Source organism: Patagioenas fasciata, chromosome 15 (assembly GCF_037038585.1).
Source record: "Patagioenas fasciata isolate bPatFas1 chromosome 15, bPatFas1.hap1, whole genome shotgun sequence".
NCBI classification, from domain to species: domain Eukaryota; kingdom Metazoa; phylum Chordata; class Aves; order Columbiformes; family Columbidae; genus Patagioenas; species Patagioenas fasciata.
This window is the reverse complement of record NC_092534.1, coordinates 1,105,424-1,128,289: the sequence shown is the minus strand read 5'-3', so window position 1 is coordinate 1,128,289 and position 22,866 is coordinate 1,105,424. Positions and strand designations below refer to the sequence as shown.

Below are 22,866 nucleotides of genomic sequence, written 5' to 3'. Positions count from 1 at the left end.
AATGCCCCACAGCCCTTTGGGGAAGAAATTGTTCCCCACATCCAACCTCAACCTCCCCTGATGCATCTTGAGGCCGTTTCCTCTTGCCCTATCACTTGCTACTTGGGAGAAGAGACCAACACCCTCCATGCTTCAACCTCCTTTCAGGCAGTTGTAGAGAGCGATAAGGTATAAATAAATAAGGTACAAATGTATAGTGTGTGGTGAGAACTCGTGTTTTGGGAGGACATGCTTTCCCTGTCAGGTAATTTCACTTGGAGTTGTTGTTCAGTGCGTCAGGTTTAGTGGCTGGAATGAATCTGAGTTATGGCCTGAAATTTGCTTTGTGTGAATGTTTCCGTCTGGCCTTTTTGCTCATACATCTTTCAGAGCAGCGCCAAGAAGAGTGGGAGGTTTGGTAAAGACCTGTTGTATTTCACATTTACAGTGCGTGCAGTGCTGGGATTTGGTCAGCAATAAATGATTGGGGGAGTGGAAACAGAGATGCTGGCGGTGCTGCAAAAATGTCGTGATAAAAATCGTGGTGTACAGCAAACGTCCATCTCAATGACAACTAAAAATGTGCAGGAGAAAGCAATATAATTTTGTGATTTCCATTCTTTATGAGAGAAAATGAAGCCTCCATATTTAAGCTCTGAAACTGTCTTGATTCAGAGGTGTTCAAACCAGGAATTATTTTTTAGGTTGTGCAAGAATAAACGGGGTGGCACTGACAAGAGTGTTGGCTTCAGTTCTGTGGTGATTCTTGGTACTAACAAGTCCTATAAAATTACTGACAAAGTTCCTCTGGTTTTGTTTTTTTTAAAGAAAGTAGGTAGTGCCAGGTAGTAATTAATATTCTGTAACCTCTGGAAAAGTAATCTGGATTTAATATCCGACATGACATGTTACAGATGTTCTAATCTGTCTCCACATACTTAGGCAACAGTTACATTCTTTCCTAAAGCCTTGCAAATACAAGTGGTGTAAGCTGTAGCTAGAGATCTCCCTGTTAAGGTACTTTATCTGTAATTTTATTTTTAATATCATCAAGGTCTACCTGAAAAGAATTTTTCAATTAAAAAAGAAAGTAATGTTCTGACCTATTTCTCCTTCCCCTTGGATCGCGGATGGCGGCTGTGCAGGCAGGCACCGCTTCGGCTGCTGCGGCGCCAACAGCTCCTCAGCAGACCCAGCAGCAGCGACCCCAGCGGAGCTGCCGATGCTGGGCAGTCCCCTCCATTTCCCGGCGCCGCGGACCCTTCCTCCCAGAGTCAGGCCAGCTGTGGGCTGGGCTGGCCGAGGGTCTTGAACTTGCCAGGTTTAAGTTGTTCGGTTTAATAATAATGTGCCGCACCGGTTCACTTCTCTTGCTACTAAAAAGAATAAAATGATGGAAATGCTGTTAAATCCTGAGGCCTTGCAAGCCGTGGCACCGGCCCGGCGGCGCTCGCGCTGCTCTGACACAGGATGTGCGTGTCTTTCTGCAGAGGGGAATTGGAGGTTAACACGTTCCCGGTGGCCGGCACTTCGCACTGTGGTTAACGGGGACACGGCCTTGCTTTAACACCCTGTGCTTCCGTGTTAGTTTTATTGTACCGGGGGGGGAGATTCTTATAGAGAAATATTTGTTATGGCATTATTAATTATGTCTTAATTCATAGTATGGACGCTGTCATTGGATGTAGACACAGATAACTTCCTTACAGTCAATGTTTTCAGCCAGACGTATTTCACATGAGGGATATCACAAATCGGAGAACAGTCGCAACCTTTTGCGATTACTTGGTATAGAAGAACCGCAGGCTCACCCTTTGCTTCCATGTACCGGCACTGCTGGGTGCTCCGGTTACACTGGTAACGGTGACGTGTGTTCTCACTGCGAGGAATCCAAGCGTGTCCATCCTGGGACCCCGATATTTGGTTATCCAGCCAGAGGAAGCATTCCTCAGCACCACAAAATACGCAGAGCCATGCTCTCAGGAGTCAGTGTCGCGTGACATTCCTAAAGGAGCTATGGATTTGTACATCTGTGTCCATGTAACTTTGTAAATCACTTACTCTTCTAAAATTCCTGTTGACCGACTGCTGTCTCTGGTTCATTTGGATCTATGGTTTTTTAAATCCTAGTTGTTTTTCGTCTATGCAGGAAGCATTGAGAAAAGGAAGGTAGCTGGGTGTGTTGGGTTTTGAAAGAGTTGGTACGGGAAGAAACTTTATATTGGAGGTAGGAGCTTTACACTGAAATCAGAAGGCAGTTTAAATTTGGAAACATTTAGATGATTTTCCTTATTATAAAGACCATGATCAATATTAATGAAGAGGGCTGGCTCTGAGCTGGGCTCGCACCGTGAAAGGTCGCTGGTTCCAGCAGTGTCACCTGCAGTGTCACCTCCCTCCTCACAGGCTGGGACGGGGCCAGGGGACTTGAAGACTGGGATGTGGGAGGAAGCTGGTCCAGGTCTAAATGTGCAAACACCTCAGTCTGAGCCTGAAAGAGGAAATTGCGGGATACTCACCTTTCTACCTTTCTAAAGAAATCCACCGATCTTCTTTGAACTCCATTTCTTTTATCTGTGGTCAACTAGTGAGTTTACTCTGACCTTCTATTCCAGTTGCTCTTCTTTTCCAGAAGTGTTCCTGCAGAATGAATTAACGAAAGCACTCAAAACAAGTCTGTAAATTAGATTCTACCTGCATTGTAGGCACGCAGCAGTCATCATGCTGCTGATTTTTGTGTGTAGATTACCTCTCAAACCATCTGCTTGCTCTAAGCTTCCGTCCTTCTCCATCCAGGGGAAGTAATCTAGCAGCAGAAAAACATTATATATAAAGAGAATTAGAAAGGTTTTCAAGAGACCTGAAGCTGCTGTGCTTTTAATTAAATTTCCCTTGTGCTTTTGCAGTTTCTGGGAAATCTGAGGTTTAGGAAAATGAGCTTTTAACATAACCTCCAGAAAGTTTAAAACAAACAAACCCCAAGAAACAAACCACCCCAAACTCAGATATGGTCAGCTTCCTCAGGAATGTCCAAGAAATGATAGGTACTAATTATTATTTCTGTTGTAAACTTTTGAGGAATAAAAGAATGAACTATCAAACCCCCTCCTTTTGGTTTGTGTGGTGGTCAGTTGAACCTGACTTTACAAATGCTGTCACTGCTCTGTGAACTATTGATACCTGCTTAATCACATTAATTAATCACATTAGTGCTTTAATGGCCTTTAATGACACCTTTTGACTTGAAGAAACTTTGTGTTACGGATTTTGTTGAAGCAGAAAACTTTTTTGATATTTTCTTTTTAGATACTATTTTGATCTTCTGAAGCTGTGGAGAGCACATACCTTGTGATAGCTCAGTTCCCTGCCCCGCTTGCCCACCGTCAATCCCGAGATGGAGCGAAGATACCGAGAGTCTGTCCTGCACCTCGGGGCCCTGTCCTGAGACGTCTCCGTGAACCAGAGATGTGATAGGAGAGGCAGCACAAAATGTGCTCCTCGTTTTTCACCTTACCCTTTCAAAAAGAGTTGCTTAAGTCTCTCTTTTAAAATATTTTTGAATTCCAGGAAGGTTGTGGTTTGACAATGCAGAAATAGGCGAGCTCTTTCGGGTGCGGGGGGAGCACGTGCTTCCTGCCTGCCCTTTGCCGCTCTCCAAGGAAGTACCCACTAGACTGTCGTTTTGCTGACACACAGGTGAAGACCAATACTGAAGTGCGATCAAGTTCAAGTTAATTTTACCAAAGTCCTCAAGTATCAGGAGCACAAGTGTCATGGACACAGCCAAGGTGCGTGGAGGTTTTAATGGTAAAATGACTCAATGATGAGTTGTTTGTTCTCTCTCCCTACTTAGTGATGATTCTTTCGTCTTGCTGAAAATGGTCATAATGGGTCAAAACCCTCATGGAGTTTTGATGGGTATTTGAAATTTTTTATCATATTCTCAATAAGGAAAGTCTTGAAAGTCTTGCTTTAGCAGGTGTGTTGGACTAGATGATGTGCAGAGGACCCTTCCAACCCTAACCATTCTGTGATTCTGCGAAATTATTCACGACTACTTCTTTTATTTTCTTCTTCTTCAATGCAGACAATATTCCCACACAGTGTCCCACAGCATCCTCACAGCTGAACTGAGGGAGTGCGGTCTGGATGAGCGGGTAGTGAGGTGACTGTGAACTGGCTGAAGGGGAGAATTCAGAGATGTCAATGGAGCAGAGTCCAGTTGAGGCCTGGATCCAGTGCAGTGCCTCAGGGGTCAGTGCTGGGGCCGGTATTATTCAATACATTCATCAATGATTTGGACGAGGGAATAGAGTGACTGTCAGCAAGTTTGCTGATGACACCAAGCTGGGAGGAGTGGCTGACACTGGAAGCTGTGCTGCCATCCAGAGACCTGGGCAGGCTGGAGAGCTGGGCAGGGAAACATTTAATGAAATAGAACAAGGGCAAGTGTAGAGTCTTGAATCTGGGCAGGAACAACCCCAGGTTCCAGTATAAGTTGGGGAATGGCCTATTAGAGAGCAGTGTAGGGGAAAGGGAGCTGGGGGTCCTGGGGACAGCAGGGTGACCATGAGCCAGCACTGGGCCCTTGTGGCCAGGAAGGCCAATGGTACCTGGGGTGGGTTAGAAGGGGGTGGTCAGTAGGTCAGAGAGGTTCTCCTGCCCCTCTGCTCTGCCCTGGGGAGACCACACCTGGAATATTGTGTCCAGTTGTGGCCCCTCAGTTCCAGAAGGACAGGGAACTGCTGGAGAGAGTCCAGCGCAGCCACCAAGATGCTGAAGGGAGTGGAGCATCTGCCGTGTGAGGAAAGGCTGAGGGAGCTGGGGCTCTGGAGCTGTTTGGAGAAGAGGAGACTGAGGGGGGACTCATTCATGGGGATCAATATGGAAAGGGGCAGTGTCAGGAGGATGGAGCCAGGCTCTTCTGGGTGACAACCAGTGACAGGACAAGGGGCAATGGGTGCAAACTGGAACACAGGAGGTTCCACTGAAAGATGAGAAGCAACTTGTTCCTGGTGAGGGTGTCAGAGCCTGGCCCAGGCTGCCCAGGGAGGTTGTGGAGTCTCCTTCTGTGCAGACATTCAAACCCGCCTGGACACCTTCCTGTGGAACCTCAGCTGGGTGTTCCTGCTCCATGGGGGGATTGCACTGGATGAGCTTTCCAGGCCCCTTCCGACCCCTCACATTCTGGGGTTCTGTGATTCTGTTTTTTTCTCAGCACTCGTTTTCTGTGTTGCCCATTCTGTCTGTTGTATTTAGCTCCTGTCTACTGCCCTGTATTTGCAGCGCAGGCTTCACTGGGGCAGGAATATTCTTTTCCTTCTCCTTCCTTTCTGCATGCACACAGTAACCAAACCGTGGATTATGTAACTGGTCCTTGTGCACAGTGCTTCAGCAGCAAAATTACTGAACAGCAGAAAACTGATGTGGTTCTTGGAAAAAAGAAAAAAAAAAGATATTCAGAAGCACTTTAGAAGCCAAACTCCTCCTGGGTGTCTCATTCGCTAGAAAAATACGGTCTGCAGGATTGTTTAGATATGGTGATTGTTTATATATGTGTTTGGTTCTGGATTGTGTGCCGAGTGAAGATCCAATGTCTGCTAAAAGGCTCTTGGAAATCCCATTGTAAAGAGAAATGTGTATTTCCTGAGCTAACAGGAGTAATGATGTCACGCCTGAGCTTAAGCTTCTTCTCATTTTTGCTGTTCTAAAAACATTCATAAAGACTGCACAGACAAGCGGGTAAATAGATAAATCTGAGTGGATCAAGCTTTATCTGTGATCAGGTGCATATCACATGTTTGGATAATATCCTCTGCTGAAGGGAATTAATTTTTATTGATTATTTACACATGATCTCAGCATAGGAGCTTTTGCCATCCCTTCAGGTGCCGCGGTGAACTGGTGGTGCTCTAAAAAAATGTTTTGAAGAAAATGTATCTGACAAAAGCCCAGAGTAAACATGTATTATAGTGAAACTAAATGATTTGCTGATTGAACTTGGAGCCTGAGCAGCTGAACGTGTGGGTTTGTCTGCAGGGGCCCAGCCACGAGCTGCAGAAGTTGAGTACCAAAGTGTGCTGGGCGAGGGAGGGCTCTGACAGCCTCGGAGCTTTTTGCTGCAGATTCCCCTCCTCCTTTAGGGAAGTGAGATTTGGGTGAGACTCTTCTATCTTTAGGTGTAGGTATCTACGCATAAGCTAGGCGTCTTGATTCCCTTTGTAATTAATGGGTAGGTGGCCTTTCATATCATCCTAACGACGGTGTCTAAAACGACTCGGGTGAACACAAGGTTCCTGTTCAGGGACTTCCAAAGGAATCAAGATGAGCAGCTGACTTGAAGCATCCAAGTGTATGGGAGAAGCTCGTGCCAATCGTCTAAAATAAAAAAGGGGTTCAAGCAGTTGAAATAGATTGACTGTTAAAGTTAGTGACATAGAGCTGTGGAATGCAGGTCCATTCTAAGCAGAATTAATTGTGCACTAATGCAGCCGTGCTAGGGAAGGGAAGGGAAGGGAAGGGAAGGGAAGGGAAGGGAAGGGAAGGGAAGGGAAGGGAAGGGAAGGGAAGGGAAGGGAAGGGAAGGGAAGGGAAGGGAAGGGAAGGGAAGGGAAGGGAAGGGAAGGGAAGGGAAGGGAAGGGAAGGGAAGGGAAGGGAAGGGCACACCGGTCTGTGCCGACAGCAGCCAGGGCCGCTCGCTGTTCCCCCGGCTCTGTTGATTTCTATCCGCTCTGGGTTCTGAAGGTAAAAGGCCAAGGAGAGCAAGTCTGAAGTGCTGGCTTCCATTGCCAAATCTTCTGCTTGCCTCCAAGGAGATGGGCTCGAGTTTGAAATGTCTTGGAAAGGAGCAAAAGCCACAGTGCATCTGCCGTTGGTTCGTGTTCTTTAAACACCTTCCAAGCAACGTCTTATTTTAGATGATGAAGTTGTAGCTTAGGGCAATGTTTGTTGTGAAATCCTCTGTGCAATAACTTACTCCAGCAGTTATTGGAAAGAAGGAAAAAGTCCCCACAATTTTGGCATGAGCTAGAAGAATAGGATGCTTCCATTATAGATAGTTTGGGTTATTTAAACTTATGCCTACCCTGAATGAAACACGCAGTGCTATTAAATAACTTTACATTAAGTCAATGGGCAAGACTCACACTGAATCAAGGTTCAGTGTGTTCATATCCTTCCAGACGAGTGGGGAGGACAGACTTGCTGTGCATTCTGATCCAGAATTGCTGCACCTTATGGCTCGGATAATGAGATATTGATTTTCACGGAGCAGGACATGTTAGAGGAAAAATGAGAGACTCACTTGCAATTATGAAAGTCATTTGCAATTGAAAGTGGGGAAAGGTTTGCTTTCTGAGTAGCAGATAATATTCTTTAGCTAAGCCTTTGCCACAGTTGCCAGGATTTGATACAAAGAGATATAAAACTGAAAATAAAAAGACTGTCTGTCAAATATATATGCTTCTATTTTCGAAAGTCAAGAATATTTGTGATAAAGTGGAACTTAACAGATGTCCTCAAACTATTTTGCAGGAAAGATAAACGGAATCTATTAAATACTTAATGTCTCAAAGTTACAGCCCTGAGTCACAGGGACTTTGCACAAAAACCTAACACCACTCTCTGGTTTCAGCTGCTCTTAGCAATCTTTTCAGCTGACCTGCACCTGCTGAAACAGCAGAAAACATAACCTTCAAGATGCTCTTTTCTTTCTACAAGCACAACATTACTCATTGCTAAACTCAGCTGTCGCTAAGCCCAAACTCTCCTTGGGGTGTGGGGCTGGGGAGCTGTGGGGCTGGACCAGTGCGGGATCCCACTAAACTGGGGCTGCTGGCGACAGAATCCCCTTTCTTCCCAGTAGCCAGTGTGGTGCTGGGATTCGTGTTTGTGACACAAAGCGTGTCAGGCTCGCTCCAGTGGTTTAGCTATTGCTGGACGGTGCCTGATCCTTTCTGCTGCTTGTACTGTACCCACAGTGACCATACTGCACAGTGGGAAAAGGCTGGGAGGGGAAGCACACGGGACAGCTGACCTGAATTGACCAGGGGATATTGAGTGCCACATAACATCGTGCTCGGCAATGCACGTAAGAGGGTTTGGCCTTTCCACGATGGCCCTCACTCTGCTCGGGTGTCGGGCTGCTGGTGGGACGTGGTGAGGAGTTGCCTTTGCATGGCTTGGTTTTGGTCTTTGTCGAGGTTTGATTGCAGGGTGACAATAAAACCATGGCAGGTGTATTGTTAACCCCCTTTCCCCCCCTTCCCACTCAGGACGGGCGATCGGGAGGGAAAGAAGGGCAGAGAGAAGAGAGCTGAGAAAATTAACAATGTTTTACTAATGCTACTGATAAGAATAGAGAAAATAATACAAAATATACAAAACCAATCCTGAAAGTCCCAGCAACTGCAGAGCCGGCACCCGAAGTCCTGGACTGGACTCTGCAGCCAAGCGGAGCTGGATTCAGTCTGTCACTGGCCTCAGTTCGCAGGGACGACTCGCAAGGTCCTCTCCTAATGTCACCATAAGCAAAAGGGACGAGATCCTCGTGATCTCCCACTTCTATATGAAGTATTCACGTGAATGGGATGTTATACTCAGTTGGTCAGTTTTTGGTCACCAGTTTCTCGTTGCCCCTCGCTCGAGATGTCCATCCATGCTTATCAATAACCTCGCATTCCATTGCTATGTTTACCAAAACATGACTCTGGCTTTTCAGGAAAATGCAGCTGATACGAAGCTTTAGCTGACAGGCAAATTCACTAAAAGAGAAAATTGTTTTTAACAAAACCAGGACAGTCCTTTTCCTTCCCTGATCCTGATCCACAGTTTTTCTTGCTTTTGCTCTCCCGATTCTCTTCTCCCTGTGCTGCAGGAGTGAGTGAGCGGCTGTGTGGCCGCGTGGCTGCCGCCCGGCTCAGCTCAGCTCAGCTCAGCTCGGCTCGGCTCGGCTCGGCTCGGCTCGGCTCGGCTCGGCTCAGCTCAGCTTCGCTCAGCTCGGCTCGGCTCAGCTCAATTCAGCTCGGCTCGGCTCGGCTCAGCTCAGCTCAGCTCGGCTCGGCTCAGCTCAGCTCAGCTCAACTCGGCTCAGCTCAGCTCAGCTCAGCTCAGCTCGGCTAGGCTCGGCTAGGCTAGGCTCAGCTCAGCTCAGCCCAGCTCAGCTCAGCTCAGCTCAGCTCGGCTCAGCTCAGCTCAGCGCGGCAGCGGCGCTGGCGCGGGGCCCCGCACAACCAGCGCCTTTGCCCTTGGAAAGGTGGCGCCTTCCCCTCTGCCCCGTGGGACAGCCAGCAGGACACCAGGCTGCACCAATCGGCACCACACACAGGCTTTGAAGTTTGATCATATTCTGCTTGTTGGGATCTCCCATCAATTTCTACATCTGATTTCAGGCTAATACCTTAATACAGTTAATTTATAAAAGTTTGTTTTTCCACTGAGAGACCGATTAGCAGTCTCATCTGCACTGTTTTTTTTGGGGATATTATCCTTTCCGGCCCCATTTGGAGTAACTTTATGATAAGATTTTTACTACCTAACTAAACTATCTGCTCAGGAAAAGTGTTTGTGTGAATTATAGAGATGATGTCTGCAGTGCTTTCTAGCGAGGAAAAAAATAAACCAATGGGTCCTTCAGGACTTCCTTTTCAGTTTTTCCCTAAGATATTGTGCTGCTTTTCACTGTTCCCTCAGGAATACTGGTTGGAGGGCAAGAATGCTAATTAGGACTGTTAACTTGTTCTTTACAATTCGCTGACTACATAAAGTAGGGGAATAGTGGAGAATATTTTGTTGGTTTACTACTGTGGACCATTTTTTACCTCTGGAGAAGTAAAAAGTGATGTTTCTGTTTCTGTTAGTAACTGCCCTGCTATGTCCTCTGCTCTGGTTTATTCTCCGTTTATAGCACACTTTTCTGTCTGAATGCTTATAAGTTTCCCTGCAACTTTCAGACCAATAAAATGAATTAAAAACGTGACTATGAAAACATCGTATTGAAGGAAAGTAATGAAATGAAGATGGAAAATGCCATAATAAATTATATATTTTAATACTGGACTGTACACTGTAGAATTTCAATTACGGAAAAACATACTTTAGATAAGTCATTACTAAAGAAATTACCGGAGGAGCACATCCATTCATTGAATTGCAGGCCAGCAGTCCCTGCTCTGATTGCGTGCTCTGGTGAGGACAGCAGTCACGGGCACGCAGCGCCCCTGCTGACACCCCTCCTCGCGCCAGGACTCGCTGCTGGATGGGCAATGGGGAAAGGTTAATGAGTGGCCGGTGCTTCCTGTGCACAAAGGGGATGATGAAAACTAGTTAAAGGCAAATAAGAGCTCGGATCCTGGGCTTCTTGTCCGGTACCTGCCTTGCAGGGGCTGCTGGGGTTCAGTACACAAGGCAATTCTAACACCTGTAGTGGGGGAGGAAATACTGTGTTTCCCTCTCATGCAGTGTGTCTTACAGGAGATGGACTGAGACCTTGGTGCATTTATTGAGCCTTTTGGATGGGAGCTTGTGGCTGAAGTGTTTGTCATCGCTCAGACGGGTGACACGTGCTGGGGGTCCTGGGGACAGCAGGGTGACCATGAGCCAGCACTGGGCCCTTGTGGCCAGGAAGGCCAATGGTACCTGGGGTGGGTTAGAAGGGGGTGGTCAGTAGGTCAGAGAGGTTCTCCTGCCCCTCTGCTCTGCCCTGGGGAGACCACACCTGGAATATTGTGTCCAGTTGTGGCCCCTCAGTTCCAGAAGGACAGGGAACTGCTGGAGAGAGTCCAGCGCAGCCACCAAGATGCTGAAGGGAGTGGAGCATCTGCCGTGTGAGGAAAGGCTGAGGGAGCTGGGGCTCTGGAGCTGGAGAAGAGGAGACTGAGGGGGGACTCATTCATGGGGATCAATATGGAAAGGGGCAGTGTCAGGAGGATGGAGCCAGGCTCTTCTGGGTGACAACCAGTGACAGGCCAAGGGGAAAGGGGTACAAACTGGAACACAAGAGGTTCCACTTAAATTTGAGAAGGAACTTGTTCCTGGTGAGGGTGTCAGAGCCTGGCCCAGGCTGCCCAGGGAGGCTGTGGAGTCTCCTTCTGTGCAGACATTCAAACCCGCCTGGACACCTTCCTGTGGAACCTCAGCTGGGTGTTCCTGCTCCATGGGGGGATTGACCTGGATGAGCTTTCCAGGTCCCTTCCAACCCCTGACACTCTGGAGTTCTGTGATTCTGTGCTGCGGCATCCCCTGAGCCCCCAGCCACACCTGGAGCCACCAGCAGGGCCAGTACAGCCCAGTCAGATCTTACAGCCTCTACTGGGAACTGTGCAGCAGAGACCGGTGCCGCTCCAGGCTCGGGAAAGCTGAGCTGGGCTGTTCCCAGGGGTGATCATCGCATGACCCGAGGCATCATTGGGTTCTGGGGCTCCGTGTCTTGCTGAGAGGAAGAGCTTTCGGAAGGGAAAGTGCTGCGTGGAGGTGTGATGAAGGCGTTTGCAGCAGGGCCCTGCCTTTTGCTTGCTGTGTGTTAGAAATAAGCAGCTGGAGAAAAAAAACCAAAAATATCTAACATAAACAGTGAGAATGAACAGCTTACATGGGAAAAACACGCAGTATATGCCATGTGCTGTTATATGCACAAAGTTAGCAAAAAGAAAAACCAAAATGTTGTCTCCTTCAGTGTAACTGTTTCCTTAGGCAACCTGAGCACCAACACCCTGTTGCAGTCGGTTCATACCCGAGACCAGTGTATTGATTTTATATGTTTGTTACATCTTAGATGATAAAGGTTACATTTGGTAAACTTTTTTTTTAAAGCCTGTCTCCTCAGGTCCGTATTTTTCAGGGTATTTTTGTTTTACCCCAATACATGACCTTTCCTTTTGTTGTGTAAATCGACATCTTTCTCTGCCCTCATGTTTGTATGGATTGAGCTGAGAAGCATTGTTATATTTTTAACTGCTATCAAAGCAAGGAAACATGATTTTCCTCTAGAGTTTCTATTGATTCCATTTTTTTTTTTTTAATTTCCCTTCACTGATAACATTTTTTTAATGCTTCCTTAGTCTATTCTTATTGTGCTGCGAGTTCCAGAATGTTCTTGTAGAAGCAGGTTACATTTCCATCCTAATGTCACCAGAAGGTCAGTTCAGCACGCGTTCTTATGACGGTGTTACTCTAGACTTGTTTGATTTAGTAAAAAACATCTGAGTTCTCTTTGAATTTTCTGCACAAAAATAACCCATAAACATCTTCAGCAGACACTGCACAGAGAAATGGGTATCTGCGGGAATACGATTTATTCCTGCTGCCTGCTATTGCTACAGGTTCTTGATCAACCCTTTATAGAGGACATGAGAAGCTGCTTTGCTTAATTTCCCTTTTATTTGCTCTTCAGTGATTTAAGCATTTATCAGCTTCTCTTCCTGAAATAATATATATGGTAGGAGTACAGCTATTTTCTACAAGAGAGTCAGTCTGTTACTTTAGAACAACAGAGACTGGGGTTTTTTACAGTCTGATTCTCTCCGCAGCAATTTTAGAATTCACAAAATGTTTGAGCATGAACATTGCAGAAATATTTGTGCTTCCTAAATCACAGTTACACAGGGAGTTGCATGATGTTATTGTTTTCTATAAAAATGTCATGAGGCACTAATGTAAAAATCTATTAATAATAGGTAACACAGAGAGCCAGAAAAGCTGCGCTGAGATTAGTCCGTACAGCTTGCCAATAATTCTGGTTTAGATCAGAATTTGAAGGAAGAGCACTGATCTATCATTATAACCTGTTTGTGTTGGATGCTCTGCACGAATTGTCTCTGAGACACACTTAGATATGAAACGCAGAGCACGGAGTCGGCAAAAACTTCAGCAGCCTGGCATCAATCTGCAAAACAGTTGTTGATGGTGTATTTCGACACGCAGTGAACGCTCCGGAGCGATGCTGTACGGGTACAGCACCCTGCTGATCGCGCACTAACTCTGAGGGCTCCCGCTGCTGCTGCTGGGTCTGCTCCGGCTGCCGGGCAGCGCAGGAACAGCTTCACCTGCGTGCTCTTGAGTACTCACGAGAGTGAACCCGATTTCTGAAATAATCAATTCAAACCCTAGATTATTATACGCAAAATTCCACGCAAATCAGAATCCTCAGTTTGTTAGTATGAGCGGATTGCAATTTTTAAAGCAAAGTAGTTTTCAGTGCAGATAACTTTTATTAAAATCTACATTAAATTGTCAGCATTGGGTTTAGAAAATACTGAGAATTCATATCAAAATACATGACTTCTATACCATACCTCCATAATAAAACACTCTGATTTCTTCTCCCAAGTAACAAGCGCCAGGAGCAGAGGAAACGGCCTCAAGTTGCACCAGGGGAGATTGAGGTTGGATGTGGGGAACAATTTCTTCCCCAAAGGGCTGTGGGGCATTGAACAGGCTGCCCAGGGCAGTGCTGGAGTCACCGTCCCTGGAGGGGTTTAAAAGGTGTTTAGATGAGGTTCTCAGGGGCACAGGTCAGTGCCAGAGTTGGGTTATGTTTGGACTCATTGATCCTGAGGGTCTCTTCCAACCAAAATGATTCTATGATTCCGTGGTTCTGTGTTGTGTGATCTGCTGTGGTGACCTTGGATGATCTCCAGAGGTCCCTTCCAACCCCAACCGTTCTGCAATTCTCTGATTTTTGTGTTGAACTTGGATTTAAAAACAAACAAACAAACCCAACAACAAACAAGCAAACCCAAACCACTAAGGATTCAAGATGTCAAGACCTCTATGGTATGTTTGTGTCATATCCACTACATATCTTTCTGTGATATCTATTTTAGAGAACGTGTCATTGATGCCATCATCTCTACCTTCTTGTATGACTGTTGTATACATGCTTTACTTCCTACCCACAGAACTACTGAGTAATTCCAGCTTCCTTCCATTCCTAATGTCTGGTATTCAAAATGCAAAACTGTCAGCTGGATTCATTAGAAGCACGGACCTCATGGTATGTTACTGTCTTCCATTTGAATAAACTGCTTTTAGTGGTTTGCCTGAGAAAAATAGAATGCCAGGAAGTTCTTATGACAACAAGATAACAGTGATTAATTTCAAATTAATGGTGAACCATTAGCAATGCTAGTACTAAAACCTAGTATACAATTGCATTATCAATGAACATAACTTACCACCAGCAAATCAAGACATTGAAGGAATGTTCATGTTTTGAGAAAAAATGTCTTTTTAAGTGTCGCTCTATCCTTGTCTGTCAAACTCATCATTTACATTGTGGCCAGAAAGACTTGCACATGCTGTCTGTTTTGAGCAAATGGTGATGCTTTGTAACTCCAGACTTGAGAAGTCTTTGGAAGTTCTCTGCAGTCATCATGCTTATTAGAGTTGATATTAATGGGCTAGAATAGATATTAGTGGGACAGAGCAAAGTCAAACTTACGTAGCATAAAATTTGAGTGGTTTGTAGTGCATTACAACAGGTGGAGTTGGATTAGTCCCCAGACATTCTCAAACTGAACACAATGGCAGTCAAGCCTTGAATAATATTCTTGTTCTATCCAGACACTGAATTTCGCCATAACTTGTTCTTAGGAGGCATTCAATCCACTTCCAGTTTCCAGTGTAGGCTGCCTGCAGGTGCAGAGATGGGAAGGAATCCGTTGCTCTTGGCAGGAGGGGTTCACCGCGGGACAGGGCTGGCGGCTGCTGCGGGCTGATGCGAGCTGGACGCACTGAACCTGGTGAGGTTTGGGTCTCTGGACAGCAGTGTCAGTGTGCTGCCCACGGCCAGCGCTGCCGCCTCACCTGGCTCCTGCTCCTCTCTGCAACTTGCTGATGTCTCAAGAGGCAGAGGAGAAAACTCTATCACTGCCAGTTACCATTGCTGCTTATTTATTTATTCCTGCAAATATTAATAGAGATCACAGATTAAAACAGACGGATTGAGAGTAGATGCTGTAAAGACCAAAGGGTTGTTCATGTTGTTTTCTTTTTCTTGCCTAGTCCTCTCCAACATCCTCTGGAGTATGGACTAATTCTCCATGAAATCAATTAAACTGTTTATAATGTCATGTAGATGTAGCCTTAGATACACTACTTTATAATCATAGATTGAAATGGGCAATTTCAAGCCCATTTTTCTTTGCTTTGAATGGCTTAAATCCTGAGGCAGACAAGAGGGAAGTGCATTTTTTTAGTCGTAGAAGGGAAAACATTCCTTTTAATGGCATTTGCAGCTCCCAGCAGTGCGCAGCCATCAGAGAGCCGAAGGGGCTCCTTGCCCTGCATGCTGGGGCTGCGCAGGTGAGCTGACAGCAACCACCTGGAAGAATAACGACTGCAAAGCAAACGCACGTTTTGTCACATGCTTCTTTACTTGTTCTCAGTTAGAGCTTTGACTTTGGGAACAGGATTTCCTTGTACAGTCCTGGCCCTTCCGTGTTTGATTACTCCAGCTTCAAATTTGCACCAACTACTAAACTGACCTGAGCTCTCTGTGGCAAAAGTAATTCTAAATCTTCATCTCCATGGCAAAGTTTGAACAAGTTTGAATCCAAAAGGGATAGAGATTACTCCATCTAAGTGCAGCACAGGCATTAAGGATGCTTGGCTTGCTCCAGAGCTCTGTTTGGAAAGCTGTGCCACGAACCAAATGCCTTTCCAAGGAGACAGCACCAGACCCTGGGATGGCTGGGATCTGGCGGGGGCCAACCAAGTGGGAAGGTGGGAGCTGAAACAGGTAGAACATACACGATTCTCTTTGAAAACTCAGTTGTTTGGGCATCCAGTTCAGTTGGTCTCATGTCAGCCATCCTCCTTTTTTTTTTAAGTTCATAGAAGGCTTGTAATAGTTTTTGTTTGTTTGTTTCTTGGTTCCTGTATGAGTACAAGGTCAATGTCAAAATGCCAAAGGTGGCCGAGCACAGAAGGATCTGGGAGGCAAACGGTGGGACCCTGGAGAAGACAGAGCTCTGTCCTCACTGCTGGACTCCAGTGCCCCTTGCCCTCCATTCCAGTGGTACCTGCGAGTTCAGCAGCTGTGGCAGAGCAGATGTGCCGGGATACCCATCAGTCCGGCCGCAGGTTCATGGTCTCCAGGGAGCTTCCTTGGAGCCCGCAGAGCTGGGCTGGATGTGCCCCTTGGATGCAGCTACAGCACTGATACAGTAAAACACCTAAAGTCGCTGAAGTCAGTAGGAATATATACAGAAAGAGTAAGAGAGTGCTAGAAATGGAAGTGTCAAGCGGTTCAGTTTGTGTCTTGGAGAGCAGAGTGACTGGGAAAAAGTAAAGGGAATTGGGAGAAATAAATGTATCGCTGGAGAGCTTTTTGTAAGAAGGCAGGATCCAGGAAAATGAGCCGGGAGAGGAGAGGCTGTGAGCTTCACAGGCCTGTAAACGCTGGATGACACCTCTGGTTTAACCTTAAATAAGCTTTTGCTTTCCATTTGGTCTACAGCAAAAAGCCAGTTGTGTTTGGTTATATCTGTTGTGTTTGGTTATATCTATTAGGTAGGCATCTTTTTCTGACCATTTCATGCCTTTGCTTATGTCCTGTGAGATGCTGAATATCTCTAGGATCCTGATGATATTACAATTTTACTGATTTGTAAATGAATTGTAAACTAAATTTCTCATTCCTCTCTCTTCTACCAATCCAACTGATCATTAAAACACAGAGTTTCTCATTCTGAAACCCAGATGATTGCATATTATAGAATCATAGAATGGTTTGGGTTGGATGGGACCTTAAAGATGATCTAGTTCCACCCCCCCCCTGCTGTTTTTTCTTCCCCAAATGTTAACACTCCTATCTGAAATACATATATGGTATCATGCAGAGCCATGGGTTTATGCTTAGGAATATTAAATTCTGAGTACAGCAGAACAAAACCAACTAGTCATAGTATGCTACCCTTATTTTTAGGTTTGCTTTTCTTATTCATGTGTATATAGAATAGAATGTTTTAGAAAGTTACTTCTGTAAACATTTTCTTTAAACTTCTATTGGCAGATGTGAGGGGCAACCAGAGAAATAAGGATTAAAATAACCTCAGAGCTCACTGATGATGAAGTTTTCGAATACCAGGCACAGCAAGGGCATTTTTTGGTGTGGGTTCAAGTGCCTTTGTGGGAAAAGCAAGTGGGCTCTAATGAAGGCCGTGATTTGGCAATTTGTAAAGAATATTATTGCTGACTTTTTTCTTTGTCTCTAAATGGTAGTGAGATGATAATGACAGCTGATTTCTAGTCTCCGGGTGGAGGATATGAATCAAATTGGGCCCAGTTATAAAATGGGCCTCTAGAAGAAAATGATAATCAGACTCCTAAAGGGTTATAGTTGCTGTGGAAGGGAGTAAAAAGCTGCAAGTACCATCTAGCTGCAGGCCTTGTGAACCCTTTAGATGCAGCCAAGGTTGGTTATTCCTGATTTTCTCCTTGTGCCTAGGTCAGTGCTTTTCTTTCAGGGTCAATGTGCACTATCCATCCTATGATCAGTTAACAAAAACATTTCTGAAGTCAAATATTTCAGTTTTTAAACACATGTGAATTCACGTGGTAATGTGGAAGCACTCAGTAGTAGAAAATTGAGAAACAGGAGGGAGAATATCCCGTATTGAAGGTGCCAGAGCCCAGGCCAGGCCTGAGCCAGCTGTGGGTTGGGTCCCTCACAGAAGGGCTGAGCTGGACCTGGGGCTGGAGCTGGAGCTGAGCTGAGCTGGGCTTAACCTGGGCCTGGAGCTGGGCTGAGCTAGGCCTGGGCCTGGAGCTGGGCTGGGCTGAGCCTGGGGCTGAAGCTGGGCTGGGCTGAGCCTGGGGCTGGAGCTAGACTGGGCCTGGAGCTGGGGCTGAGGCTGGACCTGGAGCTGGGCTGGGCCTGGGGCTGGAGCTGGGGCTGGGGCTGGATCTGGGCCAGGCCTGGGGCTGGGGCTGGAGCTGGGCTTGGAGCTGGAGCTGGAGCTGGGGCTGGAGCTGGAACTGGGCCAGGCCTGGGGCTGGGGCTGGAGCTGGGCTGGGCTGGGCCTGGGGCTGGAGCTGGGCTGGACTGGGCCTGGGGCTGAAGCTGGGCTGGGCTGAGCCTGAGGCTGGAGCTAGACTGGACCTGAGGCTGGGGCTGAGGCTGGGCCTGGGGCTGGAGCTGGACCTAGAGCTGGAGCTGGGCTGGACCTGGGGCTGAAGCTGGGCCTGGACCTAGAGCTGGAGGTGGGGCTGGAGCTGGGCCTGGAGCTGGAGCTGGAGCTGGAGCTGGGGCTGGAGCTGGAGCTGGGCCAGGCCTGGGGCTGGAGCTGGAGCTGGAGCTGGGGCTGGGGCTGGAGCTGGAGCTGGGACTGGGGCTGGAGCTGGAGCTGGGACTGGGGCTGGAGCTGGGCCAGGACTGGGGCTGGAGCTGGAGCTGGAGCTGGGGCTGGGGCTGGAGCTGGAGATGGGCCAGGACTGGGGCTGGAGCTGGAGCTGGACCAGGCCTCGGGCTGGGGCTGGAGCTGGGCTGGGCTGGGCCTGGGGCTGAAACTGGGCCTGAGGCTGGGCTGGGCTGGGCCTGGAGCTGGAGCTGGAGCTGGAGCTGGATGTGGAGGTGGAGCTGGAGCTGGAGCTGGGCCTGGGGCTGGGGCTGGGGCTGGGGCTGGGCTGGAGCTGGGCCGGGCCCAGTGTGAGAGTCCAGGGCTGCAGGACTGTGTGTGGCAGAAACATCCATCCAATGTGGGAATTTTCTACCTTTCTGCTGGAGTTTAAATACCCAAGGAAGGACAGAGCTGCTGTGATCAGATGAGGAAACTATTGCTGATACAGCAAATTTGTGAAGACCTTAAGCCTGTAGCAGAAATTAGAAGGATGAAACACATGATTTGCTGTTTTACATGGCAATTTGCTGTGGTACTGGGGGTTAACATTTGTCAATCACAGTGAATGATCTAGTTGAAATTAAACCCAGTAACATCTGAAAATATATAAATACAGTTAAACACGTGTTCTGAAACATCAGTGCGCAAGGTTTGCCTCCAGGAAGATGATTATTTGTAATGGGGAGTTCCTATTTCTCATGAGCTTAAGATTTCAGTGACAGTGCGTCAAAAGCTTATCAAATTGAGATTATGATAAGAAGCAGCAAGGTAGAGCCCACAGAATAGAGATGAAAAACAGAGAGGACAGTGTTTGACTGAAAAGTGCATGTTCTTAAGAGGTGCATGCAGTATAAATGGAAAACCAAAATGAACAAACAACATAAGAGTGGGAAATAATCTGTATTTACCCTAAAAACTAAATTTATTCTCCTTTAAATTGTGTCAGATGGTTTGCCAAACAAATTATTTGGTAACAACACCCATTAGGAAAGAGCCATAACTCTTTTCAGAAGTAATAGCTTTTATCATTATCATCGATTCAAAGAATTGGATATGTAGATGATTTTGGAAAAGGCTGTTTACTGTTTCATGTCAAAAGTGAAGCCGTGCTGTCTCCTCAGAAGAATAATTTAATTAATCAGTGAGGGCTGAGAAGCAGGCAGTAAGTGCTGTGGTATTCCCAGAGCTCAGGAGCACGTCAGCTCGTGTTTAAGTCTGAACGAATAAAGATATATTGCCCATACATATAATTGGTACCACATGGCCGTGGTAGCTATACTGATGTACTGTACATACAAAAGGCTCAGGACAGCAAGACTTGGCAAATATTTGATAGTAAAGAAACTCAAAACCACCTAAAATTGCTGTGATAGGTACCTTTGCTTTTTATTATTACAAAAATTACTTAAACACGAATGGTGAGTTGAGCACAGTGTATTTTCAACTCGTACCAACTCAGGTTTAAATTAAGTTTGTAAATACCTTCTGCACCTCTCTAAAAATGTAAAAAATCCCAAACCAACACCAGACCCCCATCCCTCACCTTCTCTGGGGGCAGCAGACTGTCTCTAAGTGTAGGGAAACCACTTTTCCATTGTTTTTCTATACTGAGATTTCTTTTTCTCATTAACTCACGCTCCTATATGTATTTACTTGTTTAAGTGAGTAGTGTTCTGTATTCATTCCATGGTAAAAGTATTTCACCATTGTTGCAGTATAATTTTTCCTCATGGTATGACGTGGCGTTCTTCCGGGGGGTTTCAAAGGCTGAAAGTCAAACTGAAACACTGAGACTCCTTTCCAGGTCTTCATTAATTTTACCAAAGTTAACTCTGAGTTGAGAAGTGAGATGAAAGACCAAGTGCAGAGATGAGATAATCATAATATGAAGAGGATGAGAACCATGATTTTTGGAATCACGGTACATAAAGTAGCACTTCCCATGACCTAACAGGCTGGTGTATGGAGAATACGAGTGGAAGTAAGCAGTGGCCAGGAGCACCCTCATCTGGTAGAATCGCTGTCTGGTGCTGGATTTCGGTATTCTGAAACTCAGCAGTGCCCTTCGGGGTGTGTGCTGCTGTGTGTGTCCATCACACCGTGATGTGTGTGTCCATCACATTGTGCTGTATAAGTTGCAGAATGACCTATTATGGAGCAGCATAGGGGAAAGGGACCTGGGGGTCCTGGGGACAGCAGGGTGACCATGAGCCAGCACTGGGCCCTTGTGGCCAGGAAGGGCAATGGTACCTGGGGTGGGTTAGAAGGGGGTGGTCAGTAGGTCAGAGAGGTTCTCCTGCCCCTCTGCTCTGCCCTGGGGAGACCACACCTGGAATATTGTGTCCAGTTGTGGCCCCTCAGTTCCAGAAGGACAGGGAACTGCTGCAGAGAGTCCAGCGCAGCCACCAAGATGCTGGAGGGAGTGGAGCATCTGCCGTGTGAGGAAAGGCTGAGGGAGCTGGGGCTCTGGAGCTGGAGAAGAGGAGACTGAGGGGGGACTCATTCCTGGGGATCAATATGGAAAGGGGGAGTGTCAGGAGGATGGAGCCAGGCTCTTCTGGGTGACAACCAGTGACAGGACAAGGGGCAATGGGTGCAAACTGGAACACAGGAGGTTCCACTGAAAGATGAGAAGCAACTTGTTCCTGGTGAGAGTGTCAGAGCCTGGCCCAGGCTGCCCAGGGAGGTTGTGGAGTCTCCTTCTCTGCAGACATTCAAACCCGCCTGGACACCTTCCTGTGGAACCTCAGCTGGGTGTTCCTGCTCCATGGGGGGATTGCACTGGATGAGCTTTCCAGGGTCCTTCCCATCCCTGACGTTCCATGATTCTGTGATTCTGTGTGTGTCCCTCACACCGTGCTGTGTGTGTCTATCTGACAGTGCTGTGTGTCTGTCACACTGTGCTGTGTGTGTCCATTGTGCGATGCTGCTGAAGAGATGGGAGCAGCTCAAAACTGCACAAGGCTGCAAGTCCTGGGTGATTCATTACTGAAGATTCATCAATATTAACAGCAGAGTCTGGGAAGTTCATAATCTGTGTTACTTTCCAAGTCAGTTCTGTGTGTTCGTATGAGCAAGTTAACGTTTGCTCCTGTTCGATGTCTCATCCCCGTGATGTGTTTGGCAGCAGTGGCCTGGGCACAGCTCGCGGGGCCTCTGGACAGGAACGGAGTCTACACTTTTAGTTGTACTCCTTTATAATGCTTGAAACAGTGGTTTAAATCTACTGACAAAGTCACTCCACTCAATATCTACAGAGGAGGTCCTCTACTGATACAACTACGTAGCGACAGCACCTCTAAGATGTCTCAGTTTCCCATATTGGGAGACTCGGTGTCATTGGCAATAGCAGGTGCAGGAGCTGCTACAGGCATCTATCAATTAATGCCGTTTGTCATTGTGTTATGCTGCCTTGTTGCCTTCTCTTTGCCACCAGGCAGCACTATCCACCCTGACACAGGAAAGCAGCGGTGGCAGAGGGAACGGAGACATGAAGGCTCTTTGGAGCTCTTCACCGAGCTGCTCTGCACAGCAAACGCTGGGGATTTCTGTCAAGACCTCATTTTCGCCACCCTTGAGCTGAGCAGTAAATTTCCCTGAGTCTGGGTGGCCTGACAGGTTTATGTGGAGCGGCCCTCGTTGATAAGAGTGAGGATGAAACATTTCCTTGCAGATTGTACTCAACCTGGCCCGAAGAAATGAAATAACGGACGTAGCCCCGATGCTGCACTGATGATGAGGGTCGTTTGGGTCCAGGACGGGCAGGAAAACAATGCAGCAAGCAAGCTCACCAGGCGGCAGCTCTGTCAAAGGACAGTCCTGTTTCAGTGGCTTTTTGTAAGTGAGGAATGGGATATAATGTACTAAAATAAAGCAGCCGAAGCCAAGGACAGCTTTACTGCTTGTACAGCTTCGAACTGTGCCTGGGTTTACAAAGGAAGAGACAGAATGGAAGGAAAATCAAAACTGTGGTTTCAAAACCAGGATTGTGGCTCAGATGCACATAGTATTTCAAAAAGAACTTTGTACAATATCTTTGCCTGAATTTTATAGTCTCCAGCGCTGGAGTTTACACATGGGTATAGTGTAAATTCTCCAGTTCTTTTAGGGTACAGATGGTATTAGGAAGAAGCTTTTATTTTTTTCTTCAGACTTTTCCAGAAAAACAAACTGCAGATGATGTCACGTTTACAACAGGTAGTATTTCTATCTATGTGTATGAATGCCGAGATACATTAAGTCAACTTAAACTATAACATCTGATTTTTTTCTGGTAAGATGCCTGTTTATCTGTGGTATTGATTAACACTGCTGTAGGTAGGGATTTATCACCTCTGTCCAAGTTTGTCTTTATTATCTTGAAAATATGTGTTATATTAAAAAGGTTTTGAGTAAAAATAACTACTCATTTTTCCTATGAGAGTGTTTTAAGAGGATATTATTTATAGTGACTGTTACCTTTGTGCCAGTTCATCTCCAAATGACTGTTTGTAGAGGGAAAGCAAATGTAAAGCAGCTGTGAGAACTTGCGCCTGCGGATTTGCTGCC

The 22,866-nt window shown here is 46.6% G+C and overlaps 1 long non-coding RNA gene across 6 annotated transcripts in view; it reads left to right on the top strand.

Moving 5' to 3' along the window:
* Window positions 1-22,866, top strand: part of LOC139829156 (uncharacterized) — a 295,027-nt gene that overhangs the window by 122,438 nt on the left and 149,723 nt on the right. Inside the window, exon 1 of one of the 6 annotated variants that reach the window (XR_011741511.1) lies at window positions 3,296-3,767. The exons of the other annotated variants lie outside the window; for them this stretch is intronic. This is a non-coding gene — a long non-coding RNA (uncharacterized lncRNA). Of the gene's footprint in view, window positions 1-3,295; window positions 3,768-22,866 lie in introns of those variants that run through there. 6 annotated transcript variants of the gene reach the window in all.